At 36.0% G+C, this 15,234-nt stretch overlaps 1 pseudogene; it reads left to right on the top strand.

Annotated features, from left to right (window-relative positions):
• The first annotated feature begins 8,047 nt into the window (after positions 1 to 8,047).
• LOC121307772 lies at positions 8,048 to 9,296 on the top strand (annotated as a pseudogene).
• Positions 9,297 to 15,234: the final 5,938 nt, after the last annotated feature.

The following is a 15,234-nucleotide window of genomic DNA, read 5'->3' as shown; positions in this document are numbered from 1 at the left end:
TATTCCACTCTACCTCTGTTATTCTCTGTTTCATACCTTCATAGTTTGCCTTTCTAAAATTGTAAACCTTAGTTTAGCTTACATTTGCTTTTTGGGTTACAAGAAACACTTCAAATGAGACCATGTTGTGGTTTGAGTTTGCCAATGGTTCTCTGACCTCTGTTTTATATATTTCTTCTATGTTATTCAGAAAGGCATTCCTCCCCTCTAGTCGGTGCCTTGATAAATTGTGTTAGGAAGCAGTCATTTAAACCAATTCAGTTTCATCTGTTGTGCTCCCCACTGGGTTTTCCCATTTTATATAGTGGAACCCCCATTAACATGGCTTCTCCTTTGCGGAATGCATTTCTAATGTCATTGAATAACAAATTATTTTGCTTGGTGTCTGAATTTGGCACTCTTTAGCATGCCCCTATTATTATGGTCTTTGAATTTTTGTCCATTATTCTGACCCATAGTGATTCTGCATTGTTTTTTCTTACAGATTTAACACCTGGGCTTCAAGACTATTTTTGAAGCATAGCACTACCCCTCCAACTCTTCTGTCTTGCCAGTCTTTCCTATACAGTATATACCCACTAATATTATATTCTTCTCCATTACTCTCAGATCAACCAAGTTTATGTAACACCTATCATATCATAGTTGTTAGTGCAGTAGCTTCATGTTCTAACATTTTGTTTGTAACACTTCTAGTATTTAGATAAATACATTTAATGGCTATCTTACCTGAGTTGTTGACCTTGTTTTGATGTGGTCTCCCTTCTGTTTTTTTGTTGATTTCTCCCCCAGACTAAACATGAAACTACATTTTAGTGTAGATACTTTGTACCGGATTAATTAAACTGTTTTTGAGTATGGTTCTCAAGATCGGTTATGCTGCATGGACAGGGCCAAGACTGAGCAATCAGAGAGTGACAATTCCGACAGTTTGGACAACACAGATACATCAGACCTAAAAAGAAGCTAGCACCAAGCCCAAACTAAATCAGCAAACTTCTCATCAGCCAGGATCTTCAGAGTCTAAACAAGAGCAAAGAAACTCCTCCACAAGTATTAGTTCTGTTGATTACCCTGATTGTTTGAGTAAACAACAATGTCTGGAATACAAATAGAAATATAAATAGCTGTTTTTTTTTTTCCCAAAAGGTACTCATCGTTCATCAAACTCGGGCCTTGAATGTTATTTCACAGTTCAGGTTAAATATACCATACACAACAATGACTTTGAGAAGACAAATTGGTCTTTAACAATGTTTCCATTGTTTTGTGTATGAACTCACACAGTTCCAGTCAGATTGGACAGCCATCATTGGACTATGGACTAGTACAGTGACTAGAAAGGTCCTTGGATGGGAGGACCTGTAAGTATAAGTCTGGTTTGGACATCTCGAAAGACCCCAAACATTCTTCAGCTTTTTATGTGGGGTTTATGTCAAGAATTACCTTGTAGTTCAAGCTTTGTTGGGGGTGTGCTGTTGGCTAGTACTGTAGGTGGCGTAGCTAGGACAGGTAAATAAGGAGGAGTGATATGGATTGATGGATGACGTGGAGAAAATCTGTACCACAGTGCCCAATAGATTAAGTGGTACAGATACTGTAGTTTTTATAGTCTTGAACAGAAAACCCAGAACACTAGTAATACATTTCGACAAGCATTTTGACAAGATGTGTTTGTCAAATTGTTTTTTTTTTTTCTTTTTTTTTTTTTAATTATAACAACTGTCTAAATGTTTAAAGTTGTGGCTAAGTAAAAGGTTATTTCCTGAAAAACTAAATCATACAGAGACATTCTGTTTACATAAACATACACAATTTTCCATATTCCCCGTTTTGACTCACAGACACACGTTCAACACATTTAGACCAGTATTTTAAAAATTATGGTATCCTCAAAAAATATGACTTTACTAAGTAATTACTTTTAAATGAATTTCAATAAACGGTTATTCTCACATCAGACTGACAATCTAATCTACATAAAACCATTCAAGCTGACGTATATTTTAATACACTTACTGTGCAAGAGATTGATCACACAGTTTATGCACTCTGGCAATTGTTTTTCAATACTGTTAGGTTCAAATCAATGCAGTGTCATCAGCAATAACTCCTTCAGTTAGTCTATCAATTCTTTACCTGACACGAATATGCAACACTTTCACTATGGGATTAATGGCAAAAATGGTCACCCAAAAAACTAGATAAAAATGCAGCTGTATGAAAGTAGAACCAGAACAAGACTCTTAAAATGTAATGGAGGGAGAGCTACAGATTTACTATAATTTTTGTGAAAGATTATCCTATATAGTTCATCCTGCCCCCACTAATATGTGTGGCCTTGACCTCCCCAGGGGATGAGTTTCCAAATATTGGCATATATTTTTGTTCCAATTGAAATGGTTAAAGTTTTCCATTAATTTTTCGTTCCGAGTCAAATTTATACCCAAAAGTAGATTTGAGTTTTGCCTTTGGTATGTAACCCTTCATTTTCTGTTCTCTCCAACTATCTCCACGTGATACCGTTTGTGATGACTTGCATAATTTCCCAAGTATTAGTTACTTAAGATTTTAACCCTGTGACACCCAGACGAAAAAAGAAAATTAAAAAAAATACACTGTATCTGCAATCAACTCTTTAGTTGATTAATCAAAACAGCCCTAGCAGTAACACAAACTAGATACCAAGTTATAAAGACTTAATTTATTAACCTGACAGTTTTTATTTTATTTTATTTTATTTATTTCACTGATAGTTATTGTATATCCTTGAGGCAGCATTACATCTAATTTGCTAACTGTGCTCTATACTGCAGGACCTGTAAAATAATCTTTTTTTTTTGTCTTTCATGTCTGATTTTTTATTTGATTTTTTTTTAAAGTGTTGTTTGTCCTTAAAAGTTTCATTCCCTGCCAATTTTGAAAGGTAACACAGGTCATGACACTGTACTCTAGTGCATTTTAAACACCCCAATTAAGATATCTGGTTTGTAAAGCACAGCTTATGTGAAGTTGTACTTCTGGCACATTTAATTCACAGGGGGGAAAAAAATGAAACCAGAACCATAGGGATTTGCAGAGAAATATATTGGCTGTATTACAAAATTTGGTGGTAAGTCGCAAAGCCCATGTTTCTTTAGTGATGTTTTGCATTAATATTCTTCTGGATTACTTAGGGGTATTTTATCTTTTTGAAATATGAAGTTGATGTGCTGTTAAAGGTTCAAGTATATTGTAAACTGCTCGTTTTTTAGTAACGCAGAGTCAGGACTTCATTTATAGGCAACAACAGAGACAGACTACAACTATTCTTTGATTTCCTTTGCATGTGGCTTCTCAAGGTCACAGAGGATATTACTAAAGCACCTCTCAAGAAAAATAATAATACTGGATATTATTACACTACCGGGTCAAAAGTTTTAGAACACCTCCATTTTTCCAGTTTTTATTGAAATTTACTCAGTTTAATGTCTCAATGTCTTCTTTTGTTAATTGCCTTTTTCTAGCCATTATGATAGCAATATACTACTTCCTGCAGTACAATACTGTCCAAATAATGCTTAAGAGGGTGTAGTAACACAGTCTGTTCCAACACTGCTTTTATACAGACAGAGGGTTCGTAAGTACTCAACAAAAGTTGGGACACCTGTAAGAATTGTTAGCATCAACTTTCAAGGCTTAATTTACTTCCATTGCTGCAGAACAGCTGTAAGTTGTTAACCCATTACTTGTTCCCTGAAAATGGCCTTTTTGTATAACTCTGAAATGTACATTATTTTTCAGTTTTTGGTAACCTAAACTTATTTTTTTAAACGTCTGCCAGTTTACCGCTTACCTTTGTACCATTTCAGGTTATTCACTGGACTTGAACTGCTTAAATTTCAATAAAAACTGGAAAAACGGGGGTGTTCTAAAACTTTTGACCAGTAGTGTATATTGCAGAGGCAGTGCAGAAATTTACTGGCAGACATACACTAATATATAATAGTGGAGAACAACTTAGGTGAAGCATTTGTAGCAGGTTTCACCACACTCAGGATTCCTTAATAAAACATATTGTTATCCATAAATTGATAATCATCAGGGTGGTGTGGGTGGGGTGGGCAACGTGTTCATTTTTTTCTATTATTAGTAACTGGTACAGACCAGTCTGTTCTTTGGCATGGGTAATGACCCTGGAGAGTCATGTGTTAAGCTTGTCCTGGACTGCTTATTTGTCTAGTTAATAAATCTGCGCATCAGCGCTTCACTCGTAGTACTGTGTGTGTCTGTATTTCCTGGTCTGACGTCACCACAAATACATGTTTTTCTTTATTTTTTTTCTTTACCTGCCATGGCTTCCAGCCTCCTGGCCAGCATTAGAACACCAGCAAGTACTACTGGCAGTCACTAACCACCCAGGTGCGCTCCGCAAAATGTTTCCAAAGCAGCCCAATAATACAAATGAAAATAAACCTGCAAGGTCTTTTTATTAGCAGAGTCCTAACCAATTAGGCCGAAATATATGTTTAGGAAATCAGATGTAAAGGTGCTTTTTCGGAGGAGCACAGACTACAGTATTGACTACTATAGTACCTAACCCATAAGTTGCTGCACTGCTTACCACAGGGCTTTTCATATGGATTTGCAATTTAAATCATTCTAACAATAGTGAATAGTAATATACATGCTTCCAGTTCTGTATCAATCTATGCTGTTGGATTTGCTCAACCAAATTGGTCTATATTCTATGTCTAGTTGGATTTCAATGTAATGAAGCATGAAATTATTTTGGCTCCCAGAGTACATTTATTCCCACCATGCATTGTCATTTATTACAGTGGAGAAACAGAAGGTATGGCGTGACTGAGTTATCTGTGAAAGAAAGGAAGCTGTCACACAAAACAAAATATAAAACCAACAACCGTCATATGCATACGGGTGAAATAATGGTACATCATATCTGGAAGAACAAAACACACTACTGTATCAGCAACTGAGTAATGGAACAGTGCTGCTGTACAGTGCTGTGAACTTATTAAAACATAATCTCCTAAATTATACCTCTTCCTATTACAGAAGACAGTTAAAATGCAAAAAAAAAAAAAAAAAAAAAAAAAACATCTGACAATGCATCAGAAAAGTTGAGTGTAAATTTGTTTTCAGAGACCTGTACACGCTCAGGCAAATCATTAATTTTTTTCTGCCACAGCAGTCGCTTTCCAGTCAAGCTTTATTTTGAGGTATTACAACAACTAGCTTACCAACATGTTAACAGCATTTGTGTAGTGTCAACATTTTTTTTTTTTTTTTATTATTTACTTTTTTTTTTTTTAATTCACTTAACACAAAAAGTAATCCTTAATCATGGCTACAACCCTCAGTTGTCTAATATTAACATGAATGGCAAACAGCTCACAGTTAATAGGCTCCAGTCAAACAGGAAAGGCTAGTGGGTACATTTGAATTGGTTGAATTGTTAGCTTTTCATAACAATATATTAAATGAATGGCAGCCAATTCAACCAAACCAACAGTAAAGTAAAGGACCTTCTCTATGGTAGGTTACTTTAATGTTCACTGAAGTTCTATGTTACACTAAGGCAAAAATCAGCATACTGTATGTGTGGTCAGGTAAGTGCTGTACTTTTTTTTCTCTCAACTGCCATTCAACTTTTCTTTCTGAAATCTGGTGAATAAAATAATTAAAATTCTACAAGTTATCCTGAAATATCAGAGCGATCATTGTATGTGTGTGTTATGGCTTAATTTAAATGTAAAGCCTGTTCTGGTTTTTCTGTTTCAGATGATAAGGTCAGTAATTTGTCACTGAGTTGTCTTACTACTTTCATTTTTGTGACAGTTGCTTTTTATGCTCGTTGATGTGCCGCTCATTCATTTTTAACTTTGTATTTTGAACTGATAATATCAAAAGAATGATGATAAAAATGTCAGTTACAGTGATATTAATAAAGTAATTTCCTATCTAACCTATACCATTTATCAACAAGTGTCATGTATTTTTTTCTTTAACATAAAGTTGCTATGTATTTCAAATCTGCAGGGACAGACGAGTCCATTTAATCCTTGAAAATAAATTGTTTGTTGTGGAAGCTCAGCTAGAAAGCCCATCAGTTCCAAATCAGCAAGTCTAGCTGAAAGCTCTGAATGCTGTAAAAATCCTCTACAGGTTTTTTTGTTTATTTCAGATAAAAGTCAATGTTGTGTCTTTCCACGAACTTAAAGTGTCTAAGCCTACCCTCGAGTAGGTCACATTGAGGACAGTCAAGAAAGTCTAACGTTGTTCCAGAAGTGACAACCACAACAAAATAAGTAGGTCTTAATTTTGAGGAAATAGGGTAAAATACTAATTTAGAGAAAATGTGCTTTATGCAGTGCCCTCCCCATCATGATATGATTTTGAAGGGAGTTTGAGCTGGGGGCTGGCGGAATTCCATTAGCACTGACGAAAGAAGAAAAAGAAGGCGGCAAAAGCTGCTAGCAAATCAGGAACAACTGACATTCCCTTTAAGAAAATGACAGTCCCAATGAATGCCTTTGCTAGGATCTTGAAGAAAAAGCTGCTCTCTATTGCCTTAGCACCATTTATGAATTCAGTATTTAGTAGTATTTATGTGCATTCATTGAACATTTTTTGCACATGTGACATCCGTGTTTCGTTATATTCATAAATATATATGTATATATTTTTTTTCTAAGGATGGATTTACACAAGCAATTTAAGCATTTTTTTTCTTGGCAACTCAAAATAACAATTAAAATTGACCGTGTTTCACTAATTGACAACTCAAGTTGCTAGAATAGATTGCTGCTCTGTTTTCAGTAATTCAGTTGACATTCTTTCTATGTGCTATGTGTGTTTAGCCAATCATATTGCATTTTCTAATCACTTGATTGCACTCTCAGTTTTGCTAATTAGACTAAATAGAAAGTAGGGCTACAGACAAGTGTTCGCATGAGAAAACTTTGCAATTGGGTTACATAGAAACATTCCTAATTTTAGAAAAACACTAGAACTGGTACCTAGTGATCTCATGTAAGCTGCCAGATATAATTGGGTCAGAGAGAACACAAAATGAGTATGTAAATATATACAATTTAAAGACTAAAACATAAGAGGATTTAACAGAATAATTTAAGAAAGTAATATACCATTATTTTCAGATGTTTCAAGTGACTTCCTAATGGTTAATGCTTTCATCAGATAATTAGTCTAGGGGTATATGTCCTATTTCTTTTTTTCTAAAGTAATGAATGGTAAATCCCAATCCATTTCTTATGCTCTCAATCCATGTCTTATTCACTTGCACTATATTTTTAACAGATCTTTTTGTATCCAGTCAACAAATAAAAAAAATACTGGGTGATCTCTCAATAGATAAGGATTAGAATTAACCACTACTAATAACAATACAAGACATGGATTCATAGTTCATGATATTAGACAAGTGAAATAAATTGGGCAAAGGGTAGGGGGTAGTCAGTGTGATATAAACTTCAATATATATATACACACACACAGTATTCCGTCGAATGTAAGACATGCTCGAATTTAAGATACAACTCAAATTTCCCACCCTCAATTTGAGGAAAAAATAAAGCGTCCAATTAAATATGCATTTACAACCCCAATTATGCATATAGAGGCAGTTTGTGTCCGCCTGCTGTCAGACAGAGCGTTATAGTTATGTGTTGCTTCTCATTTCCAGTTGTAATTACTCAAACCTGTTTTTCTCCCAATTTGTGCTTGGTGATTTTAATACCTGCATCACTATCCTGTATTCGAATTAAACACGCAAGCTATTTTTGAAAAGCAAAACATGGTTAAAAAAGTTTGTCTTAAATTTGAAGGAATACGGTATGTGGCTTACCATTCACTGCAGTTGATCTGAAAGGCATCTTAAACCTGAGATCAAAGATACCACTGAATACAGAGAGCACAGGGGAAGTAGGATTGTAGTATTTTATTAGGAGCGCTGGCTTGCTTTCAGACTCCTATAATATATACACATATTTTGTTCTCTGTTTTGTAGTAATATAATAAGAGAATGAGCATTCAGTCTATTAGAAGGGGTCTCTCTTGCCCCTTTAAGGACCTCATCTGCACTGGGATTTTGGAGTCACTCTCAGCCTGGAATGATTTGGGAGCTGAGGCCTATAAGCTTGTGGAACTGATCCCGCCTGCTACCACATTGTCAACGGTGCCAGAGGTCACATAACCCTTCCCTACAGTGGATGTTCAAGATCATGCTCGCAACACCATAGGGGCTGACATTCTTGCCGTGGGGATAACAGGTGTGCTGGGTAACTTTCTGGTGATTGATGCTTTTTGCAGGAGTAAGATCTCCAGCGAATATGTTCATTATAAATCTGGCAATAACTGTCACCCAGGCACCCATCTTCTTCATCACCAGTCTCCACAAGCAATGCATATTCGTAGAAAAGGGCAGTGAGGTCTATGCATTTTGTGGTGCGCTCTTTGGGACCTGGTCTATGATCACATTGACGATTGCAGTGGATCGTTACATTGTAATCACACAACCACTTGCATCCATCGGTGTGATGACACGGAAGGTAGTGTTGTTTACCCTTACTGGGGTCTGGCTCTATTCACTTACCCGGCGTCTGCCACCATTCTTTGGATGGAGTACCTATGTTCCTGAAGGTTTACTAAAGTCTTGTACTTGTGACTATATAACCTTTACACCTTCGGTGTGTGCCTACACCATGCTGCTGTTTACCTTTATATTCTTCATCCCGTTGATCCTTATCATATACTGCTACTTTCTTTTCAGGGCCGTTCGAGCCACCAGCAAGGCAGTTCAGAAAATTGGTTCAGACAACAAGGAGTCCCAGAAACAGCGGATAAAGAATGACTGGAAAATGGCACAATTTGATTTGATTGTTATACTACTCTACGTAATCTCCTGGTCACCCTACTCTACTGTAGCACGCCCTGCTTTTGCTGGTTATGCTTACATCCTGACTCCCTACATTAACTAAATCCCTGCTATCACTGCCAATGCATCTGCCCTCTATAACCCAATCAATTCTGCCATCACCCATCCAAAACACAGGATGGTGATCTCCAACTATAGCCTTTGCACTGGGTGCTCCTGGTGGTTCCCCAAAAAGACATGTTCATCTGGTAGCTGCTCGATACGCCTCTCCACTGTCATCTGCCAGTCTTCTGACCTGAGCACTGCAAACCCCTATCTCTCCACAGTTGGCAGGTATCCATCGAGGCTGGAAAGGATGAGGCTGAGGTTGCATAGGTCAAAGCCAAATCCAAACTGAAAGCAATCTTTTGAGAAGGACTCTAGTAATGCCACTGATATCGCTGATTGAAATTAACCAATTAGAGAGTAGTTCTCTTTTTGTTACCGGGACCTAATTTGCATGCTTTGGTTACATTCTGTTGTCTCATTATTAGTGACATTGGAAACATCTTGTGCCATCTGTGTCATTCCAGTATAGACTGCTTTTTTATTATTTTATTTTTATATTTTTAAATAACATAGGTACATTTTGATAAGGTGTAATTGAACTGTGATGTGTATTACTTTAACATTTTATTTTATAAGTCCAATTAAAGACACTTGACTGTGTCTTGTGTGTCACAACGCACCTCACAAGGAACAGATGCAATCCACGCTTTCTTGTGTGTTATTGCTTACATAACCCCAGCACCTCCATTAACAGAAACTGTAAAATGTAACTGTTTTACTGGACTAAACAGACCAATATTAAACCATTTATTCCCAAAGTGGGGGGTAGCAAATTTATGCAAACATGTCATACCCTCTTGATAATGAAAGTTAAGACATCCTTACCATTTCATGGCTGTTTTAAAATCAATTGCGTTTTAAAATTTAAATTTAGACTGACACATAAAGGGGTCTTCAGTGCTTTGTATATGTTAGATCCTGTGAAATTGGAGATCATCTGTCAAATACATTGGAATAACTTATGTCGAGATGTTCAGATAATTTATCTTGTGGACTGTCTGAGAGCTTCAGGGTTGAAAAAAACCAAAAACACCTTATGCTAAATGAACTTGGTATTCATGAAAGGCAACATCTGATGTCTTTGATAAAAAAAACATTTTTTTTTTCCTTCTAACTACTGCATAAAGATTTGGCATTCTTTAGTCAGTGTGTGCTAATTTACAGTACACACATCATCACACCTATCTCTTTAGTCTTTAATCTATTTAACAGAGTATATAGGTATCCATCTGTATCCAGTTTAACTTGAGTTAAATGAACAACAACCGATTGTTTACCAGATGCAACTGTGATCAGCTAAGAGCTCAGAAAGCACGTTTTTTGGTTTTAAAAGATAATAAAAGGTCATAACTGATAATGCTTCTTTAAAAAAAAAAAAAAAAAAAAAAAAAAAAAAATGTTATTGTGGTTTCAACGAAGGAGCTCAAAGGAGAACTGTGAGATTGAGCTATTTTTTGGTAGTATTTAAATAATATAATTTTGTTGGATACTCTCTAGCCCTCCCTGTATTCATTCACTAACTGAGTCAGAGCATGTCAGTAAAAGCTGTTGGGGGGATGAACAATGTAATTTACTTTTCTGGTCCATTGAGTACTTTTTTATATTAGGCTTTTTTGTAAGATTACAACAATATAAACATAAAACATTAAATACTATATCATTGTCATGTGTCTATACTGAAAATAGCATTCCCAGAAAATGCATTACCTTACAAAAAACCAATGTATTTAAGTACAAAAATGTGAGTTCACTTGTTCTGGGGTTATTTTTATTGCAGGCAGTGTAGTGGAATATCTTGTGGGTGACTCACACATTTCCTTGCATAAGATGCAGGCATATAAATAATATCCTACATTAAGCCCTGAGAAACGAGGTTAGTAATTGTACATATTAGCACCAGTGGATTATATCAGACATCTGTGAAAATTAATTAAGACTGTGTCACTGTATATTAATCTTGGCTTTCATGCAACCATTTATAAAAAAAAATAAAAAAATAAAAAAATTGTATGTGCTGCTAAGAATAAAATGTAGCCCAAGTAGTCACATTTATCCATAATATTTGAACTGAAAGGTACATTTGGGCATGTTTTTTTTTGGGTTATGACTTTCAAAAATCTGATTCTCTGGAATGCACTAATTGCTCAAGGCCACTCCTGAGGCTTGTTAGGGTTACTCATCCTCATCCAAGGTTCTGAAGTGAATGTTTTGTTTTCCACAACAGCAGTGCACAGTAGCCAAGTGACTGCTTAGACAGCTTTCTGGGTCTTCCTGGGTTTGTCAATTACAGATGATGTTTCTCTGGACTTGTTGATTATGCTTTGAATACCACACCTTGAAAATCGAGTGATGTAAGCTATTTCACTCAATGTTTTTCCTTCTTTATGCAAATCAAGGTTGTTATAATAGTAGAAAAAACAAATGGAGGCTTTGAGTAAATTGTTGATGCAATGCATCAGAGTAGAAAAATGCAGAATAGAAACTTTCTTTCTAACGATGAAAATGTAGTACGTCTGGCAAGGGTCTGAAAAAAATGTAACCCTACAGTCTCAAATATTTTTAAAGCATTTTAAAGACAGTGTGGTGAAATTTGTAATAAAAAGCTTGGCTGTGGGGTGGCATCTTTGACACAGGGATTAATAAGAAATTGCCAGAGCGTTTTATAATTAATTTATTGGTCATAATTAGTCCAATTAAGTAATTTAGGACACAGTTGGATCAAAAACCAGGGGGGACACCAGCCCTTCAGGACGAGGATTGGACATCCCTGAGTTAAGGGAAGTCTGACCATTGCAAATTTAAAATATTGTATTGTGTCTGCACTACCACCCGCTGGTAGCTAATCATAAATGTAGAATTGTGCTGAATTTGCATGGGTTACATAAACTGGTGCTCAGATAGCACACTGATTCATAGTGATTACAATTTACAAATAATGCTACTGCTATGGTAGTAATGCTAAAAGCATGCTTATACATAATTTTCTTTAATCTGTTGACTTTATTTGAAAATAAAGCCCTCCAGAACTAGAAAACAGCTTTGACATTTTGAGACAATATTTTTAACACTGATCTACAGTAAATGCCCTGTCTATTCCAGAAATTGAAATAACAAAATGCTGGAGGCTACAAAACGTAGCTTAGCAACAGCTTACATTTCCATGTTTCAGTATATTCATTTGGTTTTGCTTAGTTATTCTGAAATGCTTCTGAGAATATTTTCACACATTGTCTTTTTAGATAATCATCCTCACAAACTGCTGCTGAAAGGTAATGCATATTTGTTGGAGTTTGTTGTTAGTATGTCCAGAATGATACCAACATACTTTCAAAAGTTATTTGTACCCCATTTACAATAGCCACTTTTAAGCCAGGTTTAGTTTTTTTTTTGTGTGTCTGTGTAACCACAGTCATCCCAGGTCTAGCCATCTCAAAAGAGGCCTGCACCAGAGGGGGGCTCTGCGATAACTTTGGTCTGATTTTTGCTCCACTGCGAACATATTGGTCCCTGAGTCGCCACGTACACTCGTAGGCAATGCCCCTATTATCAGCGTCAAACAGACACAGACAACAGCAACAGGAACCTTGGATTTTTACTCGGACAATAAAACCAAAAAATACCTTTGACAGAACTCTAGGACAGAAACAGATGCAGAAGACTCCAAAACAAAAACATACTTTTATATTTGTGCTATAATGTGAAAAGACATTTAAAGTCTACAATTTATGTGGGATAAATGTGAAAAAAGCCTAGTTGCCACAAAACTTTGTCAGAAATATTATTTTTTCACATATCTACAAACCTAACCTGTGATCGTATTTTGATGTGTATCAATATGAGGAAATGTTTGGTTTTGTGGGTACCTCTATCTAGAATTAAACACAGTGCAGTAAAGTCAGTAAAATACACGTTTTCCTTCACAAGGTGAATACAATAAGAAGTAACATGATTTTAGACCACATCATAGCGCTTGTTTACATGCATCAGGGCACTAACAATTATATACTGTCATTTGAAAAATAAAGCTGCAATCTTGTGATAGTTTATTTAATTTACACGTATAGGCTTTATTTTTTAGTGTGTCATGGTAAGTGTCGTAATGTGAATATGGGCATGTTGTTTTAGTCACCATTTTCTCTCCCGGTGACACTGTGGTTACCGAACGGTTGTTAAAGGCAACAGGTGACACTCCCTGAACTGTTGTTAAACTCACCGATGATCCACCAGACAGTGGGCTTGAAAGCTGGTGAGATTCACCAAAACAACATGGATGCCACCATGAAGACTATCAATGTGGTGTGTTGGGAGACCAAATTAAACATTTTATTTGAGTCTGACAGCAAATTGTTTAGAAATGGTAAATAATAGAAGTCCTACTGAAACCCATTAATTTATTAACTGTTCTCTTCCATTTATGTAGTCAAATCCAAAAGCAAAGGCATTTCAATTGAAGTTGATGGAGTTTGTAAAGCAGACACTGTCACAGCAATAAAGCCATAAAAATGAGTTCTGCTTAGCATAATAAGAAATATATATAAAAAAAAAAAAAAAAAAAAAAAAAAAAAAAAACGTCAAAACGTTTGCATGAATTTACTATTAGTATCTACTACTATTGTAGCATATTGGGCTACAAACACTTTCTAAAAGGCAGTCTGGTAGCAGGCGTTACTCAAATGAGAATTTGTTCTCAAGGGCTTTACTTGATTACAGAAAAAGGATGATTTATTGATTGGTATTTCAGGTGAATGTCTAGTAATTACCAAGGATCCTAGTTTTTCGCAATTAAAAAAAAAAAAAAAAACGCCTTTGTTCTGCGTCGCCCCCCCCCCCCCCCCCCCCCCCCCTCCCGTGCCATCAATCATTAATATAAACAGACCTACCATTATACTTTAAAAATTACAAATACGTCTTTGTACTAATGATACAAACCAAAAAATTGTATTTATATTAGTTTATCTCCAGGTAGTCCATGTCACCTGGATGTCTACTGCCAAGCTAATAATCGTTTTCGGCATTTTTAAACAGATTGAGTAATACAAACGCACTGGATATTGGAGTAAACAGTAGCTACTTTTCAGCACGAACGTGACACCAGCTGACAGTGTGCCTCGTTCACCAGAAGCAGTTTTATTGAACAAGTACTAAATTGAAAGCAAAAGTGTTGCTAATATCAGATACGTGTATTGATCTGGTTATCAAACAACCAAAAAATGCCTTGCATGTTTTTTGCAAATGTAAAAAAATATCTGAAAGCATAGACAATCCGTGTTTTTTTCCGCGTTATTTTGCAGCAAACGGATTCCTAGCATCCATGTTAATTAAGCACATAAAACACAACAAGTTACAATTACAAATAGTGTAGTTGCTGTATTTGTTAAAACGGGGTACAATATCAGAGGTCATTGTGATGTCACAACATACGCTCCTGATTGGGCGGTTTTTTGGAAAAAATGTTGGTAACCCTGATTGCCAGTTGCTATGTGCAGTGTGGCTGGAAGTCTTTCTGCTGTCATGGGAATCGCATGTGTATTTTTGTGTTTCGGTCCCAAGCTATTTTTAACAGATCGCCAAATCTTTCACCTAAAAATTGCTTTCTTTCTGACAACAGCAACTCTGTTACAGCCTGCCTGTCGCCGCAGCACAAACTTTCCATCTACAACTATAGTCGCTATATTGATGTCACCAAACCGTTGCTTTAATCCAGTCACTGGTGCATGTATTTCCGCCTCACCAGTTTCTTTGCTGCGATGAATTGAACATCGCAGATATGTCTTTTTAGCTTTAAACTCATGTTTCGCCTTTGTTGTACAGCAGAAATAAGTAATTTTCACGGGTAAGTAAACAAATAGTTTATTGTTTATATTTACATATAAGAAGAGTTGTCACTGATGTATAAATGTATGCAACCTGTTTCTTTAAATGTCCGCAATAGCACGCACCACTGAAGGAGAATTTGGAAGTGGGCATAAAGAAACGGGTTACACGGACAAGTAGCCTGGACCGATAATGCAAGTTTTCGATGCTTCTCTCCATTTCAAAATGACAAAATTAAATATTAATTTGCACTTAACACCCATGAAGTAGAAACACTCAACAAAAGTTATTTTTTACAGTTCAACTCAACCTCAGACAATAACAAAGAAAACGTATTCATTGATAATTCTCTAGGGCTAAAATGACGTAATGCAAGAGCACCTTTATTTAATATATTTTATTTACATATCCAG

Source organism: Polyodon spathula, chromosome 3 (genome assembly GCF_017654505.1).
Source record: "Polyodon spathula isolate WHYD16114869_AA chromosome 3, ASM1765450v1, whole genome shotgun sequence".
In the NCBI taxonomy this organism is placed as follows: Eukaryota; Metazoa; Chordata; class Actinopteri; order Acipenseriformes; family Polyodontidae; genus Polyodon; species Polyodon spathula.
Note: the sequence above shows the minus strand (reverse complement) of the source record. Positions and strands in the feature narration are given on the sequence as shown.